The following is a 23,206-nucleotide window of genomic DNA, read 5'->3' as shown; positions in this document are numbered from 1 at the left end:
CTGACACCTAGGATTTCTGCAGAGCCACAGGACAGACATTCCCACAGGAGCAACATCTCTGCTCTGCTGATGATAACCCCAATGTTTACCTCAACACCTCACTCAGAGCACCCGTGTAGGCAAGCGGGCATGCAGTAAACGTGCCGTCATCCTCATGTTTGTTTGCCTTGCCCTTCAGGGCACAACGGGAAAGCGTGAGATGCCTTCAGGCCTTCACAGTGTCACAGCGCAGGTGGGCTCTGAGGACAGCACAGGAGCAATTATAAGTGAACAGGTTATGAAGACAAGTCATTGCCCAGCACTTAGCTCTGCCCCGTTTCAAAACCTGCAGCCACGCTCTAAGCAGAGAATGAAGCGATGCCGAAAAGCCCCCAGAGGGTATTAGGGCAAGGATGGCTACAAGGCTTCCCCAAAGGCCAGCGCCTCCGGCTCTGGCAAACCCGTTGTGTCTGTTTGCCAGGTGATCCATTAACATTTACAGGGAAACGCTCAGGAAACACTGGCAACCAGGATCTGGCCGAGCTGTCCTTGCCGCGAGCTGAGAGCAGTACACAGGTATCTACCCCCCTCTAGAGGTACAAGCCTGAAGCATCTGTTGCATCAGCAAAAGCGCTTGGCTGCGGGAAGCGCCCGACGCGGCGCTGCCGGTGCTGCCTGAGCTGCCGGCGCTGCCTGAGCTACCTGCGCTGCCTGCGCTGCCTGAGCTGCCGGCGCTGCCTGAGCTACCTGCGCTGCCTGCGCTGCCTGAGCTGCCGGCGCTGCCTGAGCTACCTGCGCTGCCTGAGCTGCTGGCGCTGCCTGCGCTGCCTGCGCTGCCTGAGCTGCTGGCGCTGCCTGCGCTGCCTGCGCTGCCTGTGCGCCTCCCGCGCGGCTGGCGGGGCTGGGCGCGCGCCCCGGCGGCGGTCCCGGCGGCAGGAACGCCGTGTGCCTCTGCGAGCGGGTACAAACCCACCGCCCGCCCCGCGGGGCTGCAAATTGCAGGCCCTTGCTCAGGTGTGAGAAACGGTAAAAGGTAGGAAACAGTGGAGAAACTAGGTTTCTGACTCAGTGTTCACTGCGCGCACACGAAATCTTCCACAGTTAGTGGGTTTTTTAAAAAATATTTCTTAATACTTTGCATTCTTTGCTTCGGTCTAAATCATATAGCCATTGCCTGTGTCTGAAAGGAATAGTTGTATTGGGGTTTCTTGCACATTAATCTCAAGATTGCGAGTTTTGACAAGCCCTTAAAAAATGCAGCACATACATAGATACATACATCAGTGTGTAGCCCCTGTATCTGACCTGCTTTGAGCTCTACCTTCCCAAACAGAACCAGCATCTCCTAGGGACCCTGGAGTGACACAGGAAACCTGCAGTTATCACAGTTCCTGTGCACAGGTAAGTCAGATTTACCAGTACAGATGTGGAAACACATTGCATGACTGTTGTTGCAAATATAACAAAATATAGCAAAAAAATACACATTGCAAAACCACCAGACCCACTTGAAGATGGTGGGTTGGAAAATGTTAAAGGTATAAGAAACTGTAAGATGTTTTACCCAGTAATGTACCTTCCCTAAAACATGTGGAATAATGCAATGCAAAAAATCACATTATTGTGTTAAAACTGATTTGTCAAAAAGATACCACTGTGTTGAATTTAACCTTCTGAGTTTTGATTTTCTCAGCAGGTTCTGCTGCTGCAGCCATGAAGTCCCCTGAAGTCAGGGTGAGTTTTGCTGTTGATTTTTGTTCAGAATAGGATAAGAGGACATAAATAAGCACAGCTACAATGTTAAAGCGTGAAATTAATTTGGACGGCACAGCCAGGAATGTCCTGATTGGAAGGACAGAAAGGGCTTGAAAGGTGTTTCATCTGTAAATTTGATTCTCAAAGTGCAAGTATGCAATCAAAAATGTACAAGTATACATTTAACTCAAACGGCTTCTGGTGCAAATTTTTGGTTACATATTGCCCTCACAATGCAGGAATTTGTTATGGACATGTAACCAGAATGTGTAGGTCTGTGAGCATGGGTCAGAGGGCCTTACCCACCCTGTTCTCATGGGGTCAGGAAGTTTGAAATGAGTGGGGAGAAGGTACCAAACTTCTAGTATGTGTCTGATTTTTTAATTCCCTTTATTGCAAGGCCACAGAACCACAGGCTAGTTGAGGTGGGAAGGCACCTCTGGAGATACCTAGTCCAAAACTAGGCCAACTCCACTCCTCAAAGCAGGTCAAAACAGTAAGTTTCTCAGAGCCATGTCCATTTGGGTTTTGGATATCTCTGTTGTGGAGAATCCACAGCCTCTCCAGGCAACCTGTTCCCTTTTTTGAATATACTCACAGTCATTTTTTTTCTTATAGAATCATAGATTCATAGAATCATTTAGGTTTGAAAAGACCTTTAGGATCATCAAGTCCAACCATTAATTCAGGACTGCCAGGTCTATCATTAAACCATGTCCCTAATAAGCTCTGCATCTACACATTTTTTAAACACTTCCAGGGACGGAGATTCCACCACCTCCCTGGGCAGCCTGTCCCAGTGTTTGACCACCCTTTCAGTGAAGAAATTTTTCCTAATATCCAAACTAAACCTCCCCTGGTGTAAGTTGAAGCCATTTCTTCTTGTTGCTAGTTATCTGGGAGAAGAAACTTACCCCCACCTGCCTACAACATCCTTTCAGGTAGTTGTAGAGAGCAATGAGATCCCCCAAGACTCCTTTTTCCCAGATGAAACAATCCCAGTTCCCTCAGCTGCTCCTCATAAGACTTGTGCTCCAGAACCTTCACCACCTTCATTGCTATTTTCCCACAAGTCATCTGTAAATGCTCACACCTAACTCTGTAAATCCTTCTTACATGGTAAATTATGGTCATTATTGAAAACAAGATGTCACTTCTGGCCAGAGAGCTTCTAACCCAAAGATTGCTCAAGATCTGGAGAGTATTCTGGATACAAGTTGTCACATGAGTTCTCTCTGCCTGTGTTCCTCCACATGCAGTGATTTTGGGCCACTGCTGAAAACATGATACTTTGGGATGGTTGGACCTTTGTTCTAATGCAGAATTGTTCTTCCTTATGCTTTTAAAAGCTCCAGTAAATGTAGCACCACTGACTCAGGGTACTCTGAGACCAGGAAACCATGAAGCCCATTAAAACACAACTGGAACCAAGAGGGGAAGCAAGAGACCATCATGTGTCCCAACAAAGCCAGCTCTGAAGGAAAAAAAGAGCACATACAGGCACGGTGCTCCAGCCTGGGCAGTCTAAAATAAGAATGCTTCTGCAATGGCTTTAGGGAAGCGGTGTTTGCAGAGTGCCTAGCTCACTGAAGTCATGGTTACAGGCTGTAAATGCTGTTAAATCACCATTAAATCTCAGCTTTCGTGAGGGAGGTTCATTTTGCTGTTTTGCTTCCAACTGGAATTTAATTCCTTGTTAATCTCTGGGTTTTAAGTACAGTGAGCCTTCTTTTATCAACGCTCTGCAGAAGAACCTCACTAGACGATCACCTTTGGGTTACTCCCTCTGAATTCCTGGTCTAAGATTTTCTAACAGTCCAGGAAGAGGTGCTCCTAGGCTTTGAATCACACTGCTTGTAGGAGAACATGAACACTGACATGAATCCCAGAGAAAAGAAAAATCTCTCAGCTGACTTCAGCAAACTTGGTGAGCTCTCTGAGATTACTCATTCTGGCAAATACTGTGTGCTGTCCTGTCAGATTTTTGTACTTGAATTTCAGAAAACCTTAGAAACTTGGGTAACAAGAGTGACCGCTTTATCATCTGTTAATAAGGAATTCTCAGTTTGCTGCTCAGGGCTGAGACACATTTGTAACACTTATCTCCTATTCACCATTAAAGAAATTTCAGCTAGACTTGGAGCCAAATTATTCAGTGGCTTTGTCAACATCTATTACTCAAATGATGGAAGATGAAACAAATTTATTTTGATTAGGTCAATCCAAAGGAGTATTTCTATGCCCCATTTAGTAGTGTGTTTCTTCTGTAATGGAGAATAAATTGAGTCTTTTCCTAGATCATTTTTCCAGAGACGAGATTAAACTAGGTACAAGTTATGGTCTGATTAGAGTTATGGAATTCCAGATCAGTCGCAAAATTTGATTTTTTATGCAGATGCTGGGGGTGGGTGGGGTGGTGGTCTCCAGGAAGTAGAAGAAAAGAAAAAAATATTTTCTGCAAGTTACTTCAGAAAATGTGTTCCAAATACACCTGCAGGCCTTCATTAATATGAATGACACAGGAAAACATTCACACTTACACATATACCCACCATTAAGACTTTCACATGAAAAATTGAGTGCTCGGTTCCAAAAGGAAAAACAAGAACTTTAATTGATTATGACTTGTGGTGCTAGTTTAGCCAAAGGCAAAGTTGTACTTGGGCAGGAAGCAGGTTGCACAAACCCACACTTTTTCCAAACTGATCACATGTTCCAATCAGGAAATTCACTTAGTGTTTGGCAAAAAAAACCCTACAGTTTCTATGGATCTTCAGAGGAAGGCTGAGTCAAAAAGCAGTAATGTCCTACTTATGCAGAGTCCTCTGCATTGACACCTTCTTCCTCAATGCCTCTTTTACAAATCACGTGCTACAAAATGCTAAATAAATTTATACATGTTTGTGTGTCCATATTAAAAAAAAACCAACTAGACTTTGTACAAAAGGAACAAGAAAACAGTTAGAAAACAAGTTATTTTGTCTTATTAGTGTAAAACCAAAAGTTACTTTTAAAAGGTCAGATTGCATAAAGTAAGAAAAGAAATGCTTCTTACAAAATAAATCTGACCTGAATTTTCATCCAGATGAAACGTGATTTTTGATTAAAAACAAAATCCTGTGCTAGGGGCCTGCCTTGTATTGCAGGCAATCCTGCCTTCACTTACAGCAGGGCAACACACTGGCTTCTTCTCTTACACCAGTTCTGCATCACTCTGACCCAGCGGACTTGCAGGTATAAATAACATTTTACAGCTGTGTGAGTACAGCTGACATTCATTGAAGCCAGTGGAAGCAGAGTAAACCTGAATTTGCAGCATAGATTAGAATTTCAAAGCAAAGATCTTCTTTGTGTCCTTTTATAGTGGGCTAGATCCTTGCTGTAATTCACCCTTTTGCTCTTTAGGACCAAGTCCATCACCGATGATCCCTCGTGTCTGCAACTTCAAACCCTGTGAGATCCAGCACAGACCTGGCTCCAGCCATGTCTAAATCAAACACCTGCCTGGCTGAACAGTAAAAAAGTGTGAGCAGGAGCATGCCATCTTTATTTTACGTGGTGCATTCCTAGAGTACATGGTGACTAAAGAGTTATCTGTGGAGAGATACAAGAGTTTAATGAGTTTCAGAAGGCAGGTGAATTTATTTTAGGTGCATTAACACTGTTTTGTGAATAAAGTAGTTAGAAAAGCCAATGCAAACAGTGTGCGATGCTTTTATAAATCTAGCCTGTAATTGTTAACATATGAAGCACACTTATTTTACTGCAACTTGAAGTGCACAGTAAAAGCTTGATTCATGAAGGCATTATGCAATAATTAAGTGGGTTTTCTGTGAACTTAACCAATAAAAATGTGCAGAAAGGACACGTCTGGAAGTTTCACTGATCACTGAAAGTGCAGAAGCTGGCAACACACAGGTGTTCTTATGGTATCAACTGGTGCCTGCTTGCAGCAGGGAAGCAGGGAAGAAGTGTTTTAGACGTAACCTTACACACTGCTATGTGTAGTTATGGTGCCTCAGGCAAATCAGGGCAAATGTTGTAAGTATCAGGCTTTGCCCTAAAATATTAATGTGACAAAGGGAACCTGTGGCATCAGCCCTCTTTGGTCACTTTCTGTATATACAAATATACTGTCTTCATCAAAAAGAATCTCTTGGTATGTTGGCCACAATACCTTACACAGGTGTTGTAAGTACAAAAATATAACAGAATTAGAAGTATCTGCATTGTGCTAGGCTTGGATATTTTTTTCGTAAGAAATAACTAACCCAATATTGCTAGCCTGTAGTTCTATTAAGCTACTCAATCAAACACCCAATTCTGGCTCTATAGCTGAAACTTAAAATAATGGTACTTGTGGGTGGAAGACAGGGGAGATATATTAAACCACCTTACTCATCTCTGGATCTGCAAGGTGAAGTATATCCCATTGTAATTCAATTAACCAATTAGTCTTAAATGAACTCTCCTTACACCTGCCAATTTCCTCTCTCTAAAGCTGGGAAGAAGGATGGAAGAATTTCCAGCTCTTTGTTCGCTGCTGAAGTTCTGCCTCTATCCCCGAGGGTGCCTTAACACCTAACACATAGCCCCGTGCAGCTGGAGTGTGCTGAGAGCACTCGTACACTTAGCTACAGCAGCTCAGCTGATGGGATGTCACTTGCTACTCAGTACTTCAAACTGTGCAACTACCTGTCCCAACCTGGCCATAAATCTGACTTACTGTCTCTCTTGCTTTTGAAAGACTGAAAAAAAAGGAAGCAAAAGCCCATTTGTCCAGGCAGTGGCAGATGCACAAGGTAAGGCTCATGCTCTGGATGTGATTCATTGGGCTCAACTCATACCAGTTCACCACAGCTCTGCTGTCTCATGCACTGGGCTCATTGTGCCATGATGTCTCCCTGCCTCTGGACCGTGCTGGACAGGCAAAGTCAGGGGGTGGAAGGGGTTGCAGGGCAGTGCCACCATGCTGGGCCCAGTGGCCAGTGGGCTAGGACCAGCTGTTTAGAAAACCAGGAGTGTAAGCCTTCTGAATGGCTCCAGAGAGAGACAACAGAAATCCAGGGCACTGGTTTTCTTGGTCCTTTTGTGAGACTTTTTTTTCAATGCATTATTGTTGCCATTAACTCTTCTGCTAATCACGTGTGATTTTATCAGGACACTGCATCGCATGTACTGGGTCTGCTGCTAGATTGGTTACTCTGGGCATAATCTCCACTATTGTCTGATTGTTAGTGAAGAAATGGGTATCAAAGGTATAATTGCTGACCATAACGTGCTGCTGCACTCCGCACCCATTCCTCCTACAGGAAGCGATGCAGCCAGTTAAAAAAGAGTGTACCCCAAGATGCTGGAGGCATTAGCACCTATATATGTAACCTATAGGGACAGGAGGAGTTTATGAAAAATTGTCCCAGAACAGATTCATATGGAGTATTTGCTCCATACCCTCACAGCTGGTACCCGATCCTGAAGGCACTTGCTGCCTAAATTCCCTGCGTGCCCACACTTCTCTTGCTGGGCACGTGAGGAGCAGCTGAAATGCCTTCTGTAAGGAAGCAGCTCCCACGTAAGCCCCACGGGACTTGCAGACCAAGCGTCCTTTTGCCTGTCTTGCTTGGCACTCCTGACTTTCAGGCATGGGGAGGGCTTGAGGCGGCATTACCACTCCTAGTGCTGCCAGCCTCAAGGATCCCTCATTAACGCCAGACCTATTTTAAATATTTTTCAAAACTGAACCAGTTCAATGATTTTGAAGCTCTTCTCTGTGTCGCTCATTAGCCATAGATTTGAAAGCAAATGTGAAACACGTTAGCTAAAATTTATCAAACTCTTCTACCGTGACCTGTGATGCTTTCCCACAGGGTGTAGTTCAAAGTAATTTTTTCTGTTGATTGCTGCTGTCAGAGCTAGAGAGGGGCCTCCACAGAGCAAAACACAGGGTCCCTGCTCCCCTTTCCACTGCTGGTTATGGGAAATATGGGACCGCAAGGGCTCTGCCCCTCCCTGCCAGCACTCCCCCCACCCCCACCCCCAGCAGCAAACCAGGTCAGCCATGGCTGTCTCTAGCTCCACCTTGAAAACTTCCTTGGATGGGGAATCTGCAGCCCCTCTGAGTAATGACTTCCAGTACTGCGCTACCCTCCTAGGAAAGAAATTTCTGTTAAGATATGATCTGAACAAAAGATTTTTTTTTTCTTCTACTGAATAATAGAAAATACCTTTAGAAAATATGATCTCAGTACTGCATGTCTGGAACATCTTTCAAGTATTACTGTTGTTTTGTTTCCCCTGGGGTAGTCTAAGATGTTCCTTCCACACAATTTCTAGTGAGTATGTGATAATGGGGGTTTATGAAGGCACCAAAGAATAACGTGTGGTATGTCACATTTAAAATAATCACTTGAACTCTCTAGCCTTGCCTGTCTGTCCGTATCACACATCTCCCATCTTCCTGCCAACATAGCTGAGGCATCCCCTTTGGTCCTTCCTACACTCTCACCTCAGCAGGTACTGTGTAAAAAACCCTGGAGCTCCTGTACCTGAAACCGCCTTCCAGTATTCCCCCACTTCAACCTGGTGCAACCTTGACTATGAGTAAACATCATCTCAATTTTCATCACCTTTTATTTCTCTTTTCTTCTGCATTAATTTATTGCTAAACAATCACTGCCTGCAAAACCATTTTGGGATGCGGTAGGTACAAAAGCTGTGATCCCAGACAGAACAACACCTTCGGGTTGATATGTTCTTGAAAGTTCTCTCCTTCGTTCAGAAATATTGGGGAAGTCAGGTATAACTATTCTATTTCTAGTTGGAGGGCCACCTGCCATGTGAACCAGTCATAGGAAATTTATCAGAGGTGTTTTTCATGGCTTTTTTAGTCAGAGGGAGGTAATGTGAACCCATTTGGAGATTCTCATGTGAAATGCCCGGTGTAGCACATATTTTCCTTTCATTACATACAAGTAGCTCCTAGTGATGCTGATGGAAATTACAGGTGTGTGCACTTAGAGGAGAATATAGATCTGTACTGTGCAAATTACTTCAGAAAACAAACTCAGTTTATGGACATGGACTGTGCAGAGCTGAGTGGCAGAATATTTCAAGCAATGTTCCCTTCATACCACATAGTAAAGGAAAGGGGGGGCTGGGGAGTGAGGGAGGGCAGAGATCTGGATTTTATAACTACTTTTAGTAACAACCATGGAGGATAAAACCTGCAGAGTTTTGACTAGCTTCAAAATCACTTCTCACCTCTGGTTTTGAAATCTGCAGCCCAATTATTTGTTTACTTGATAGTGCTAAAGTCTTATTCTCCATCGTTATTTGCTTGCTAGTAAAGAACCAAAAAGAGCAGCAGTCCAAAGGTAACCACACAACTAAATCACTTCCAGATGATAAGTCACACTCTGATGGTGAAAGCAGACTTTACAGTTTCGGCGTGCCAGGTAATATATGGCAGTCACACAGTTCCTATTAGGTTTTTGTAACAGTATATACACATACTCTTTTTTTTTTTTTTTTTTTAGCTGTATTAGGGTTGGCTAATAACACATACGTACATTGTTTAGCCTGATTTCAATCAGAAAATCTCTCCCCCAGAAGAACAGACAGTTCTAAAGCATCTATTATCCCTAACCCTCCCCACGCAGAAATCATGTTAGCAATTTTTATTGTGACATTAAGTGCGCAGCAGTTTGGATAGCCAGCCTTAGAGGCATACAGTCTAAATATGCTCCCTCTATATGCATGCTTGTGATGCCATCTTTAAATACGTGACCACTTCATGCCTTTCCCACAGGATGCCTGCCTCATTCACTGCTCAGGATGGGTGGCATTCATTCATTGAAAAGCCATTCAATGTTTTGCTTTCTCCATGTGTTTAACATGTGGCTTAAACCCCTATTTACCACAGACCAGTCAATCTTGATCTGAAGAAAGAGTTTTTAATTTAATTTGGGAAGTTTCCCATGATCTTAATGACTGCAGTCTTTAAGCAGTTCACAAATGTGTCTTTATTTTCAGATTGCCCCTGTGATTATCATCCCCATTTTGCAGCTGGAAAACAGGAGACCAGAGGGGTGCAGTGATTTTGGGTGCCCAATTTAAGACTGCAGGACCTAATTTGTTAGGGTACTTACCATTATGTAATTCTTCAGATATTCAGAGCAGAGCTCCCATTGAGTCCTGCTGCAGCTGCGAGTGCTCCGCACTTCTCCAAATCAGACCCTGGAGTCTCAAGTCAGGTATCCGTATAACTGGGAACATGCAATTAGTGACCACGTGTGCTAAACTTGGTGTAAAAACTTACTGATGTCATAGAAGAGATATGTGGCACAAGCAAGGAGGGCTGCATCGAGTTCTTCAGGCTGGCATTCAATAGCTTTAAGCAAGATAGTCGTCACTGTTTTCCCCAACTCAGCTATATTCAAAACACACCATTAAACCTTTAAACAACTTGTTGGGGAGCTGAGCATCTCTTTACACAATCCTGACTCATCCTGAGCAGGGCTGGGACCGAGCACAGGCTGACACATCTTCTGTGAGCAAAGCGTATGGCTTCCTCTATTCCCAATGCATACCTGTAAAAGGGGAAAAAACTGCACAGATAACTGCAGCTCTGGAGCTTTCCAACTTCTGCGTGTTTGCTTTGGCAGCTCACAGAGTTCTTTTAAGAGAGTGTTTGTAGGTAATTTCCTAGGTTCTTAATGAAGCAAAGTGGAAAAACAAAAATTCTATTATGTGGCATCATATTAACACCTCTATGGCTCACGCTGTTGGGGTTAGCTCTTAGCTTCTCCATATGGATTTGTGCCCTCTGAGTTAATAGGGTAATGTGTAGCCATACTAAGTTGCTAACCTCTCTGCGGACCAGAGGACACTTTTGCTAGGGGCTGAGAGCAGAGTAGTGCCCTGACCCAGGATCCTCCTGCTCTGTTCTCTGCCCTGGAATGACCAGTGAAGGGGCTGTAGCCTTTAGCACATCTTTTCCTCCTCTAGCTCTTACTCCCCTCTCACCACCTCTGTCCCAGTCCTGTTCCTTCCTCAACTCTGGCTCCTTGTTTCCAGCCACTCCTTTCTCTCTCAGCCAGTTGCTGTTCCCATTTCCCAGTCAGTCCCAGTTGCTCCTGCTTTCTTCTGCCAGCCTCTTACCTGGAGGTGCTGGTCTCTCCCATCTGGGCTTCGAGTCCCTATCCCACTGGATTCCCAACCCCAGCTCTCCACCTCCTGAACGCAGCCTCTTGGCTCCAGGTTTTTGCCCACGTGCTTAGTTTCTAAAAGCTGTATCCCCATTTCCTCGCCCAGCTGGTCTCTGGTCACGTTTGATGCCTGGTCTGTATTTCTCTCTCATGACCCTCTTCTACTTTTTTCCTTCTGCAGCCACGGAGCTTCCCAAGAACTGCTGGAGTTTAAAAACTTCCACTAGGATAGAACTGCCTGTCATCATCCAGTGTGTCTCCCCTCCTTACTCCAGTTACTTTTAACTACATCCCTTCAGGAATGTTGACTTTATTTTTACCGTAAATAAATGTGACATGTTTTACCCTTATGGCTATGCTGCTCTTTCTGGAAGCAGTCTGTCCGATTATATATAATTTTATATAATAAATTATATATTAAATGTATATAATCATATAAGATTAATACGAGTCAATCCTATAGAAGCTAGCAATCAGTTTTTTAGGGAACATAATTTTCTCTGGCTGGATAAATGCTTATGTGTGTAGTGTTAATGCCAGTGCTGGGCTGTGTAGCTTTTTACCGGGCTTTCAGCGGGGGTTGGCAGGAGAGGGCTGAGAGGTGGGGTCACCACCTGGGTTTCTTTTAGAGCTATCTCTGAAGAATGCAGAACAGACACTTCTGCAAGGGTCTGCCAAGCCAGACATTGCTGAGAAAAGAAATAGGAAGAAGAGGGTGAGGGGAAGGCACATGCGGCTGTTTATGGGGTTCAACTTCTAAAAGTAATGCTTTTAAGTTTAGGTGTAATAAAAACCTTTCATCTTCAACACAAAAGGTAAGTAAATAAATATATAGAGAGACACTGATACAGATGCAGACACAGCAAGCCACTGACACATGCACATCCTTGTAATTAATTTATGTCTTAGATTTTTGCTTGGTTGGTTGTTATTGACAGCAATGGGAGTGTTGTGTCCAAAAGGAGTACAATGTCAGGTCCCTCAGCATAAACAGAATTTGGTTGTTATGTTTGGAAGGGTTTTAAAGAACAACTTCTTACAGATTTATTGACTACAAATGTGATATAGACTGAGGAGAAGAGGCGGGCATACCCCACACTGCCTGATACCCCATAATCTCTGTGCTGTCAACTTTAGTCCATCAACTCTTGAAGTCAGGGGAAGATTCGCACTCAGCTGAGGAAGACCTTGGTCACATCTTCATGTCAGTCCTTCAGTTTGGTCTGCACTGAGCAATGGACAGGGTGAAGTACTGAACATCAATAACATTTTCTCTTGCCTTAGTTTTCCTACCACAAGCACAGAGAAAGCCCGGGCACAGGGTGGGGTAACGATCCTCTCTTCTAAAATGGTAACCTATGTGTGTGGCTCTTATCCTTATGGGCATGTACCTTCATAAATAAAGTCATATATATATATATATATAAAAAATGCTGACTAGCAACAAGGTAATTAGTCAACCAAATGTTCCAGAACTGTCATAAGGAGGAAGAAATAGTGATCTCAAGTTACTTCATCCCACCATCAATATCAGCTTGGAGTGTGAGTATGAAGCTAAACTATTTCATATGCTCCACACATGAAAATGGAGATGGAAAGTGATGAGCTCTTTATATGCCCCTTTCCAAATAAATTTGGAGAAGAGCTTAGGAGGTTAAGCAGGTCCCAAATGGTTTCTGCTGCTGAAATAGCCTATTGATGCTTTATTTTTCCCTTTAGATTTTCCACTACATTAAACATTTTAAACTACCAAATATTTCTTTTTAAAGGGGAATGGAATGAAAAGATGTCTTACATGATTTATTACAAATTCAGAGGGAAATACTCCCCTTGTAAATAGTTCTAAAAAAATTAGCATCATCAATTTAAATGTTGACATGCTTAATATTAAAGGGTCATATTGTACTGAAGGTCTTTAAGGAGAACTTCCCATCCAAATGAGTTGATTTCAGTGGGAGCTGATTGAAGTAGAGCTTGTGCTTTCTGGTAGCTGATCCGTCTCTGGGCTTAATTCTATGATTTTCAGTGCAGCTTGCACCTAAATCTTATTTTTTTGTGGGTCAGATGAGTTCACTCCCTGTTTCACCCCACAGGTTCCTATGCTGCAGCCACCCTTGCACTGCGGGCACCCTGCTGAAACCTCACAAAATGTGTACCGATGCCTTGGGGACACGTGAGTGACATGGCACTCAGGAGGTGAAGCTGGAAGTCTGAGCCCTGCCAGGACCTTGCCTGGTCTTTACCTTGTCCTTGGTGCACACTTCTGCTGCTCGGGCTTGGTGCTTGGGGTTTCACATCAGCGAGTGCAAGCAAGCGCAAAGCCAGGTCAAAGCACACCATCAGCTGTGTCCAGCACAGCCTCCCAAAATATTCTCCACCTTCACAGCCCGGTCTTCCTTTTGCAGCTTGCACAGACAGCGAGCACCTTCCAGAGGTGACCATGGCTTCTGGTTGCCTCCACCACTGAGCCAGCCTGGCAGAGCCGTGTGCCTTCCCCAGGCCACAGGGTGCCCTGGTCTTCCATGGTTAACACATCAAAACCTGTAAAGCACCTCTTATCATAAGCACAGGCTAGATTTCCACTGGGGGAAAAAAACCCACCAAAAACACCCCACACTATTTTGATTGTTTTATGTTTTATTTATACATTTATGATTCTAAAGTTCGTGTTTATTTAGGGGATTTTTTTTACCATTAAACTCAGTGTTCTGGAAAAAAAATACTTCATTTAGAGAAAATATTCAGCCTCTTCTCTGTCTTTCTGTTATTATCCAATATGAAAAGGATATTGTAAGCGCATATTCAGCTGAATATGCGGTTTGGCAGCGAGCGGCTATTCAGCTGCCCTGCTTCTACCTCAGAGTTTATTCAGGTCATAAAAGAGACATATAAGCATTTGAGTTAAGATTTATAGTTACATTAACTGTATCAGAAGCTTTTTGTACTTAATATAAAACACACTCTAATAGCTCAACTTTGCTGTATTCTACAATACAGTCAATATTAGACATGTTACCTCCTGTAATTACTGACATTAATAGCCTCAGGAATAATAGAAAGTGAGTTACATGCCAATGCGGTAGATGTAAATGGGACTTTAGAGTACACGCCATTTTGAAATATCATATGAGTCATTAAATTTGTACTTAATATTTCTTTATTTAGTAATTAGGCAATAACCCAACAAAACAAAGGATGTCCTCAGTTTAACACAGCATGGGTCAGATTTTGTTATAAAATCAATAAAGAGCTTGCCGTAAGAATTTAATTTAAATTTCATGAAAGATTCAACCCAGTACTGGGCAGAAGAGAAGCTCTTGCAGATAAATTTTAGGAGAAAGAGGGGACCAGGATTGGTACAGCTCCCTCCAACACCTCACAGTGACCCTTGCGACGCTTTAACCAGCATTGCATGAAACAGGGTTCTGGAAAGGAGCCTGAAGTCACGAGCAGCTCATGCAGGAAATCTTACATGTGTGCCTTCAAGCTGCCTTCGATTTGCTAATTTGGAAATTATATTTTTACCCCAGCTTCCTCAAATTATAATTTTGTAAGGCATCTATTTTAGAAGTTCCTCTTTCCTTCATCATTCATGCTACTGCAAATAGACATTCATTCCAAGCTTTTGCACAGAAGTAGCCACTGTTGCTTTCCAAAGGTCTTGCAAGACTGGAAAAGGATAGACTGGGGTTTCTTAAGCAAATAGTATCTCCAGAATGGCACACTATCTGAAATGTTTAAGATGAGGAATATGCCTGTAATGCATATTTCTCTCTACAGTCTTTCTTTTTCATCCATGTATTGATTAAGGTAACATTATCCAAACACATACAGTCAACATATTAGCATTCAGCTGATCCTATTTTGGCTTGATGTTAATTGCCTGTTATAGTGAACAAAGAAGAAAAGAACCCACTTTTACCTATAACCCTGATCTATTTTGAGGTCTCAAGGCTTTTCTGTTAATAATAAAAACACCAATAAATCCTCATCTCTTTGCTTTTTAAGCCTGACAGATAGTCTTTGAAGCATTAATGTATTTATTTCCTTCAACCAGATGTGCAATTTATATTGTATTTGATAGCAAACCTTAGCATTATAGAAGACACTTGTGCTAAAATAATAACACAAACGTGTTTTCCATCACTGGGCTAAAACCTTCCCAGGAATGTCTCCAGTCCCTCCTGTATTCCAGTGCCTTGCTAATATTCTCGCAACGGTTCCTTTGATGCTGGTAAGTCAGGTCACCTTCATTTCACAGAGATACAAATGAGGTCAGTTTGCAAACAGAATTAATACAGTAGGTTTAAGCAGGGCAACATTTAAGACCCCAGCCCGCATTTGCAAGGAGCACACTGTAAGGAGAGTGTTTAAATCCTACCTTTGAAGACAGTTGTATTTTTGCCCCTTAAAAATGGACTCAAAGAGCCAAATATGTGACTTTTTCTACTTGTGCAAGAAACTTCATGACTTTATGCACATTGGAATTGTGCAAATGGGTTATTCATTTTTTTTGTTCTCTTACATCTTTATTAGCCTAGCTGGAGCCTCTAATGCAGTACAGAATTGAAAAGTAACCACTTCAGTGATTTTGAACAGTTCAGCTGTGGTTTCTATGACAGAGAAATGCAGAACGATGCTGATAGAAAATCCACTGGACTTTCCAAATCCCTTACAGTGAGTGGAGGTGACCCAGCAAAGGCTCCTGATGCTGATATCTGTTGGTTCTCTGTAGGGTCAGCCACCCACACAGGTTCAACTCCTAGCTCACACAAGTAAATGACCCTTTAACACCACTGTGAATACTCCAATAGTAGACTTTTCCCTCCACTTTCTGAAGAGTGCAACATATGCCTTGAGGATGATGTTGGTGTGTGGCTTACAAGATTAGAGATACTGGTAGCTGTACTTCCAGCATATGATATTGGCACTCATCTGCCATGAGACTTCAGGATTTTACTGTCTGGGAAAAGTGATTACTCTTGCTGACAAAAAAATTCTAAACCAAAATGGAAGGGAGTTACGGACTTTTACTCCTGCACCTAGAAGCAGGTATGCAGCATGACTCAGCTCAGGAGCACACAGCAGTCCAACAGGTAAAACAGGAGGCTGAGCTGTAGCTGTCTTCTCCACTGACGAGCCCACAGGGATTTCTGGGCTTCCTGAAGGAACATGGAAGTGACAATAACCCCAGAGAGCTCCCTCTCAAAGACAGTCTGCCTCATTACTCACCCTTATTTTCCTATGTTTTTCAACCTGGAGTAGGGTAGCTCTGCACCATTTTCAGTACCTTAAAGAGAAATTAGTCGTGCTTTCCCTAGGGATGAACAACTTCAGAACTCAAGTAATAAGTCAGGCTCCTGTTCCCAACTCCCTATAGTGTTATTATCGCTTATTGTTTCTCCTGCAGGTGAAGCATCAGGTAGAATCATGTCCAGTTGTGCTCATTGTTGTACAAAATGTACAGGAAGATGCAGAAACAGTTTACAAAATACTACGGTCCTACATAAAGTGTGTACGTCATGTGGTAGTTATAGTTACTATCCTCTTGGTGGCAGAATGAAGTCTATAAAAACAACATGCTGAGAAATCAAAGGATCACAGTAACTTGAGTCAGTTTTACCTTCTGATCTATTTGAAAAGTATTTATTAAAAAGATAAATGGCAACAGCAAAAATTGTGCCCTGGGAGCCGTTCTGATGTACGCTAATTGCAAACAGCCCTGCACATTCATTACATATGGTATGGCTCCTCCTAGTGAAACCCTGCACAAACATAGTTGAGGACTAATTTTCCTCCCTTCCAGTATTTCCACCACCTCTTGAACTGCAGTTACTTAAGGGAAGGGAAAAAAAGAAAAAAAGGATTATTTGCAGTTTTACTTCATAAACAAACTTCTGCCTTCGGATGTCTGTTTGGCTGCTGTTGGCTTTTGTGGCTCCTTTGCATGTGTGTGTTTGCCAGTTACCATTTGGGCCACCATAAATCAAAGAACTGTCTCAAGGAACTCAGATTGAAAGCATAAGCTGCTAGAGTTTGAGCTAACAAGACAATTGTCATCTGCTACAGAATACAAAGCCTCTTTCATACCTTCTGGTAGCTCCTACCCTCTCTGGAAAGCAGAGCAGGTGAATTGTAAGGCAGAACTTGGCTCTATGGCTTATAAAATACTGCATTTTGCAGTCATATGGAGAAAATAAATCTTTTATCTGAGTTACTTCATCTGTTTATCACCAGAGCTGGATATTTCATTCAGTTAGTAAATATAATTTTTGCAGTTATTTTAACCACTAATGATAACTTAATGCTTTAGTTATAAATAAATGCCAGCAGCAAAAGTAGAAAAGAAGGTCATGGGGAAACAAGAATCTTCATTGTCAGTAAGGTTAAAAATGGGATTGAACAACCAAAAGATTTGATAGAATTATGAAGAATTCATACCTTAGAAATTTCTGCAACTTTCTGGTCCAGAAAATTTTGAAAGTTTAGGTTCATTACAGGAGATGAGAAGAGTTTAATCCTTGAAAGGTGATTAAAATAAGCTTTAAAATATTCCCCCCAAAGTCTGTAGGAGGCATTGACAAATGGGATCTATTTGTAGCAAAAAAACCCCAAAAAACAAAAAAACACCCCCAAAAAAACACGCCCCAAGCAAAACAAAAATACAACTAAACTATTTGTCTGTCCAGTTAAAGGACCTGTCCTGCCTGGGCTAGGCAGTATCTGAGTTAAAGGCAGACTACTCTGGAGTCAGTGCTCCGCAGAGCAAAGTAAACTGCACATCCTTGATAAGCTCCCTCATGGTTTGCTCAGTCCTCTTCCACGTGCTGTGCTTGCTACTGGGGGTGTCATGGGAAACAAGACCTTTGGGATGAAGAGGTGCTGCAGTTTAGAAAAAATGGGCAGAACTCTTTACACATGGGATATTGTTTATAGCAAAAACTTAGGTTTGTCCTGAAGCTGGGATAAGCCTTGGTGACCAGCTCTCTCCCGTATATTAAATCTGACAGCGTATGTCTCCACAACTACTAAGTTGGAAGCTGCAAAAAATGGGCTGCAGGCACAATGCTCACCCTGAAAGAATCTAAAGCTAATGGCAGTCCCACTGAGTGGGATTACTTTACCACTGGCTCAGAGATCAGGGTTACACAATTGGCGCCTCTATTAATGTTTCAAGAACAGATCCTGAAATAATAATTTAAAACCTGAGTAAGAACTGAGTAACATTTAGACCCCGAAGACTCCCCTGCATCCTTGTTTGACTCTGCGTCTTGTCACTGCCATTTCATTGTGTTACCTGTGATGGATGCAAAGCTTCGATGATGAACAGTTGTTCTTCCTTTACAATTAGGTACGAACCTGTTATGGAAATCCAGCTGGTTATTTCTAGACTTCCCTGAAATGACTCTCTAAACACAGCTGCCTTACAGTCATGGTAAACATTCTTCACAAAGGCCAGTTTGCTCTGCAGGCCCCAAGGAATGTGGCAGCTTGATACCTGGATAAGCCTGGGCTCAGATTCTGTTTTTGCAGAAAAGCTGGAGTCTCTAGTTGATGTTGGTAAACAAACCCTGGAGCCATTGCTTAATAGGGTTCATAAGCTTTACTCAGCACCTTGTAATATGGAGCTGGATGCGACCAGAGCAGAAGGCAACAAAAAATCAGAAAAGTATTTCAGAAATACCTGGGATGAGTACTCTTGCACAGAGGAAGCTGCTGCCGGGGTGCTATGCCCAGATATTCAGCTGTTACACGTGGCCTGACATGGCTCACCTTGCACCGAGCTGAGGTGCTCAAGTAATTGTAGCTACTAACAGGCACAAGACCTGCTCCCCAGTGTCCACATCCAGCTCTCACAGACTTCAGCACAGGAACGGAGGGAAGGGCAGGAAGGAGGGAGAGGGCAATACTGAGATAGAGCTGTAATCCACTCCTGTTATCCAGACTTTTTGTTGAGAGGATGAAGTTGTTTTAATTTTTGGTCTCTGAAAGCTGAAGCTAGGTAGATTTGTGTTAGAAGCAGCATACAGAAAAGTCACTACTGTTAACCACTAGATAATTTTATTTTAAAGAAGAGTTTAGCTCTCCATTGCATTAAAGAGTTCATGTCTTCCCAGGAGTTCAGTCCTAGAAAAGCTATGCTATAGCTCCTCTCGGAGCAAGCACCACCCGCCAAAATTCAAACTGGTGAGAAGCCAGATCTCTCTGAACTTGCTGCTGATTTCTGGGAGCTTCTGTTTGCTTTTGTGATGGGGAGGCTGTGTAGGGAGTGTTGGAAAGGATGCAGGTAAAAATCTATTACTTGTTGTAGGATCAATTCCATCCTCATGACTGAGTGAAACTTACTGCCAAATAAGATATTACTTGCTCTGGTGCATGGTGGTGGAATTAAGCCCAGAAAGAAAATACCTGGAAACCTGGGCTTGACTGTGCAAGTGTAGGGCACACATGTGAAATTCCAGGCATGCCAGCATCAGGCAGCTTCCACACCCACTTGGCAGCCCAGAGAAGGCTGATCTCTGCCCACAGCTGGTCACAGCAGACCACCTTGGTGGCTTTAACACACCAGTTTGTCTCGAGAGGACTTGTTCTTGCCATGCACTATGATCAGCTGGAAGGGGCTGTTGCTCGTGGAAACGTTTCCACATTTGCATCTTTGCAGGCAGACAAACATAATGACGTGAAGGAAGAGGAGAAGAAATCAGTGAAGATTTCTTAAATGCTTCAAGAGGGGCCAGATGGCTGACTGGATCTCAGGAAGAACTACGGGACTTCTGTAGTATTGAACAGCTGGTAAGGCAAAAAAGGACTTCAAGGAGAGGCTATCAGCAGAGAAGCCCTTGTCTGGTTGTGAGTAATCTCATTCAATATTGGTACCAGAAAGAGGGGAAAAGCATAAAGTTAAAACTGTAATCCAGGGACTGACTGAGGGAAGGGTGAAAAAAAGAGAAACCAGCTGTCAGTGAGAGCTACTCTGTTACTTTAAAGTGTATTGATCTTGTTTCCTGTGGTCTTGCATTACAGCATATAAGGCAAATGTCACCACCACTATCAGCATGGGATTCACCTTCTTTCAAGCAGATGCTACCATCAGCTGGATGAATGATAATGTTTGAATCTGCCTTTCATAGCTCACTAGTTATTCTCAGAATTCTGAGGCTGACTCAAACGTACAGGGGAATGTTAGATATAAACACTGCTTAGCCCAGCATTACCTTCATGCTCAGAGGGGAGAAGGGGAAGGAGCAAGAGGCAGAGACAACGCTTTGGCATATGAACACCCTTCAAATTACAGTGCCTACAGCCTTGCCATGACCCAGCAGAAAGTCCCAGTCTCACTCTGTCACTGCGATGTCCCATCCCAAATGCTGCAGATGAATTTAATCACACAGAGGCCTGGAGCATTTTCCACGTTGGAAACAACCAGTTTCTGTGACTGAAATGAAAACGGAAAATTCCCAGCACAGTTAAGCTCAAAGACTTTCCTCCACCCCAACTGCTCTGCAAGCAAGGGTTATGCTAACCACAGATTGCATCGACTTGAGGGAGGCTGCCCAGCTGCTTCTCTGTCTTAAATGAGAAGCCGCACTTTGAGAGGATGGCTGCCAGGCAGAAGGGAAAGCCTGACCAGCTGCTGCTACAGGAGCAGTAGAAACCAGGCTGCCTTGCAGTCACCACTGAGACGATGGGGTCACCCACCCCACATCCAGAGCCTGGCTGGTGGGGCAAAGGCTGCAGCATGGCGGTTTGATGGGCAGGCACACTGATGGGAATGCAACGCCGGGAGAGGGACCTTTCATTAGCGTTCTGTTTCCTTCTCTCCTGGAGGTACTTTTTCAAGACCTGAGGAAAACAAAAGAAATCAAAACAAATCAAAACGCGGCAGCTGGTGGGCTCATCTCCCCTCCTGGCACCAAAGTCCATCCCTGAGCCCCCTCCAGGCTCCCCAGTGTCAGACCCACACACGAGGCATTTCAAAGGGCGAGCGGTTGCTCCCAGAGCAATCTCTGGTAAGCAGGACGAGGTGAGTATTGCTCCAAATCGCTAATCACTCATAATATCAACCTGGCAAGTGAATAAAACTAGGTTTCCAACAGACACAAAGATGGGGTGCACTCACAGCTCCTGCCTCCCTCCCGGCAAATTCAGGCAGCCCTGAAGACCGCGGGTGGGGGGCAGAGAGAACGCCAGGTATTTCATGGTGTTGATGCTACGAGGGCTCCTTTTTCCTACGTGTAATGGGTAGAAATAGCACGGTGGCCTCTGGGGCAACCACCACCTTGGAAAACGGGCGGAACGAAGCTGGCCCCGGGGGGGAGGGCTCCCCAACCCCCGCCTGGCGCCCACCCCCAACCCTGCACCGGGTCCAGGCCACTCTCCAGGCTCAAAAAAACACGTTTCTCACTCTCTGTCCACATCAGTGTGGTGTGTATCATCCACCCCCTTTCCCACCCGGCTCAAAGATTCAAGGAGAATGACAAAGAGCGGCAGAAGCGCCTGCGTTTGCTGCGTTTGCTTCTGACGCCAGAAAGGATTTAGCGACGTTACCGACAGCTCGTGTGGGAAGTCCCAAAGCGACCGAGAGAGAAACAAACGAGCAGGACAATCCTCGCTGGGTTGGAGCGCAGTCGGGGAGCCCCAGCGCGGGAGCCGGGGGCAGAGGTTGTGCGGGTTATCCCGGCAGAGCTCCTGGGGACGAACCGCCTCCCACTCCTAGAAAACGTCCCGGTTCGTGTAAGACACAACCACGCTGAAAACATATGTATATATTTATATATACGTTATATATTATTTATAGATGTATATACGACTATATATGGAGCGTGCGATGGGAAAGGACTGGCTCTTGCCGCTGTCCTTCCCGTCGGGAGAGAAAGCGGGGGCATTTTCGGCCCCGGGGGCTTCCCCTGCTCCCCCCCGCCCCGCCGCCGGGAGAGGCGCTGCGCGCAGTATCCGCGGGGGCCCGCGCCCCCTGCGCGCAGGTGCGCGCTGCAGGGCACAGCCGTCCCGCTGCGCATCCCCCCTGCTCCTCTCCTTCCCGGGGGTGCCCCAGCTGAAGGGGAGGGATGGGGTGGGCAGCCTGAGGCTACCCGGCGTGCAGCTTCCCGGGCCGAAAGCTGGCACCTCGAAAGGGATAAAAAACCGGGCGACGGCGAATTTTACCCCGTGCACAGCCCGTGTCGCCTCGCAGTGTCCCCTGCCGCCGGGTGAGTGCCACAAAAAGCACAGGACCGCTGCGGGGGCCGCGTAGCCCCCCGGGGCTGGGGGACGGGAAGGAGGGCAGAAGGGGCTGCCGGGGGCTGCAGGAGTGTGCCGCCGCCGGGACCCGCTCGCCCCGTTGCTTTCTGCGGTTTTCATGCGGTCACCTTGAACTGGCACCGGGCGGCTGTCGCCTGGGGGGCTCGGAACGCGATCGCTTGGGCGGGAGAGCCCGCAGGGTCCTTCGCTGTCGGGGGACGGGGACGGACGGGGGACGACCTGCCGTCGGCTCTTCCACACCGATTCCCTAATACAGAGCTCCGATCCTGTTAAGTCCTTTCTCCACTGCTACTGAATCTGGACCTCCTGACAGCCTAATACCTTTCCCTTAGTCCCACCAGCTGCAGCCGTATGTATATAGCCATATACATCTATCTGAAAGAGACCGATTTTAAAGCGCACGTGTACACGCAAAGAAAACACTAACCGCGCAATAGGAGCACAAAAGTTTTAGCTGACTTTTAATAAAAACATTTCTGAAAGCCAGCCTAAAGGTCATCTTTATTGTCTAAATCCGCACCACATTCCCAGCGTGATCCTACCTCTGTTGCATTGTTTCTCGGAACAGTATGCTCAGATTTGTTCATAAATAAGAAACTGTATTCTATGTGTGTAAACGCAGAAATACTGAAGGTAACAGGTTCAAAGGTTTTAAACCGGTTTTACTCCTGAAGAAACCACCCACGATTATTTTTGAAGAAAGTTGCACATCATTAATATAGGAAGCTGGTCCTGAGAGTGTTTTGTATCTTCTATGGTGCTGCAGCTCTTCCATATACAAAATTATTATTAATTTACAATACCAATACATGAATAATTCATCTATGATTATTTGATTCTTTAAAATGCATTTTCCATTCAGAATATCACACTTATTTGGTCTCGCAACTATATTTAACAGGAGTGGGGTCTATAATAGTCTTTCCATAGTCACAATTGATGAGTGGAAAGTATAGGTTAAATTAGAAGGTAAAAAGGGCACCTTATTCAAATCCCGTGGAAGCCCC

Source organism: Falco biarmicus, chromosome 7 (genome assembly GCF_023638135.1).
Source record: "Falco biarmicus isolate bFalBia1 chromosome 7, bFalBia1.pri, whole genome shotgun sequence".
In the NCBI taxonomy this organism is placed as follows: Eukaryota; Metazoa; Chordata; class Aves; order Falconiformes; family Falconidae; genus Falco; species Falco biarmicus.
This window is presented reverse-complemented; position numbering follows the sequence as displayed.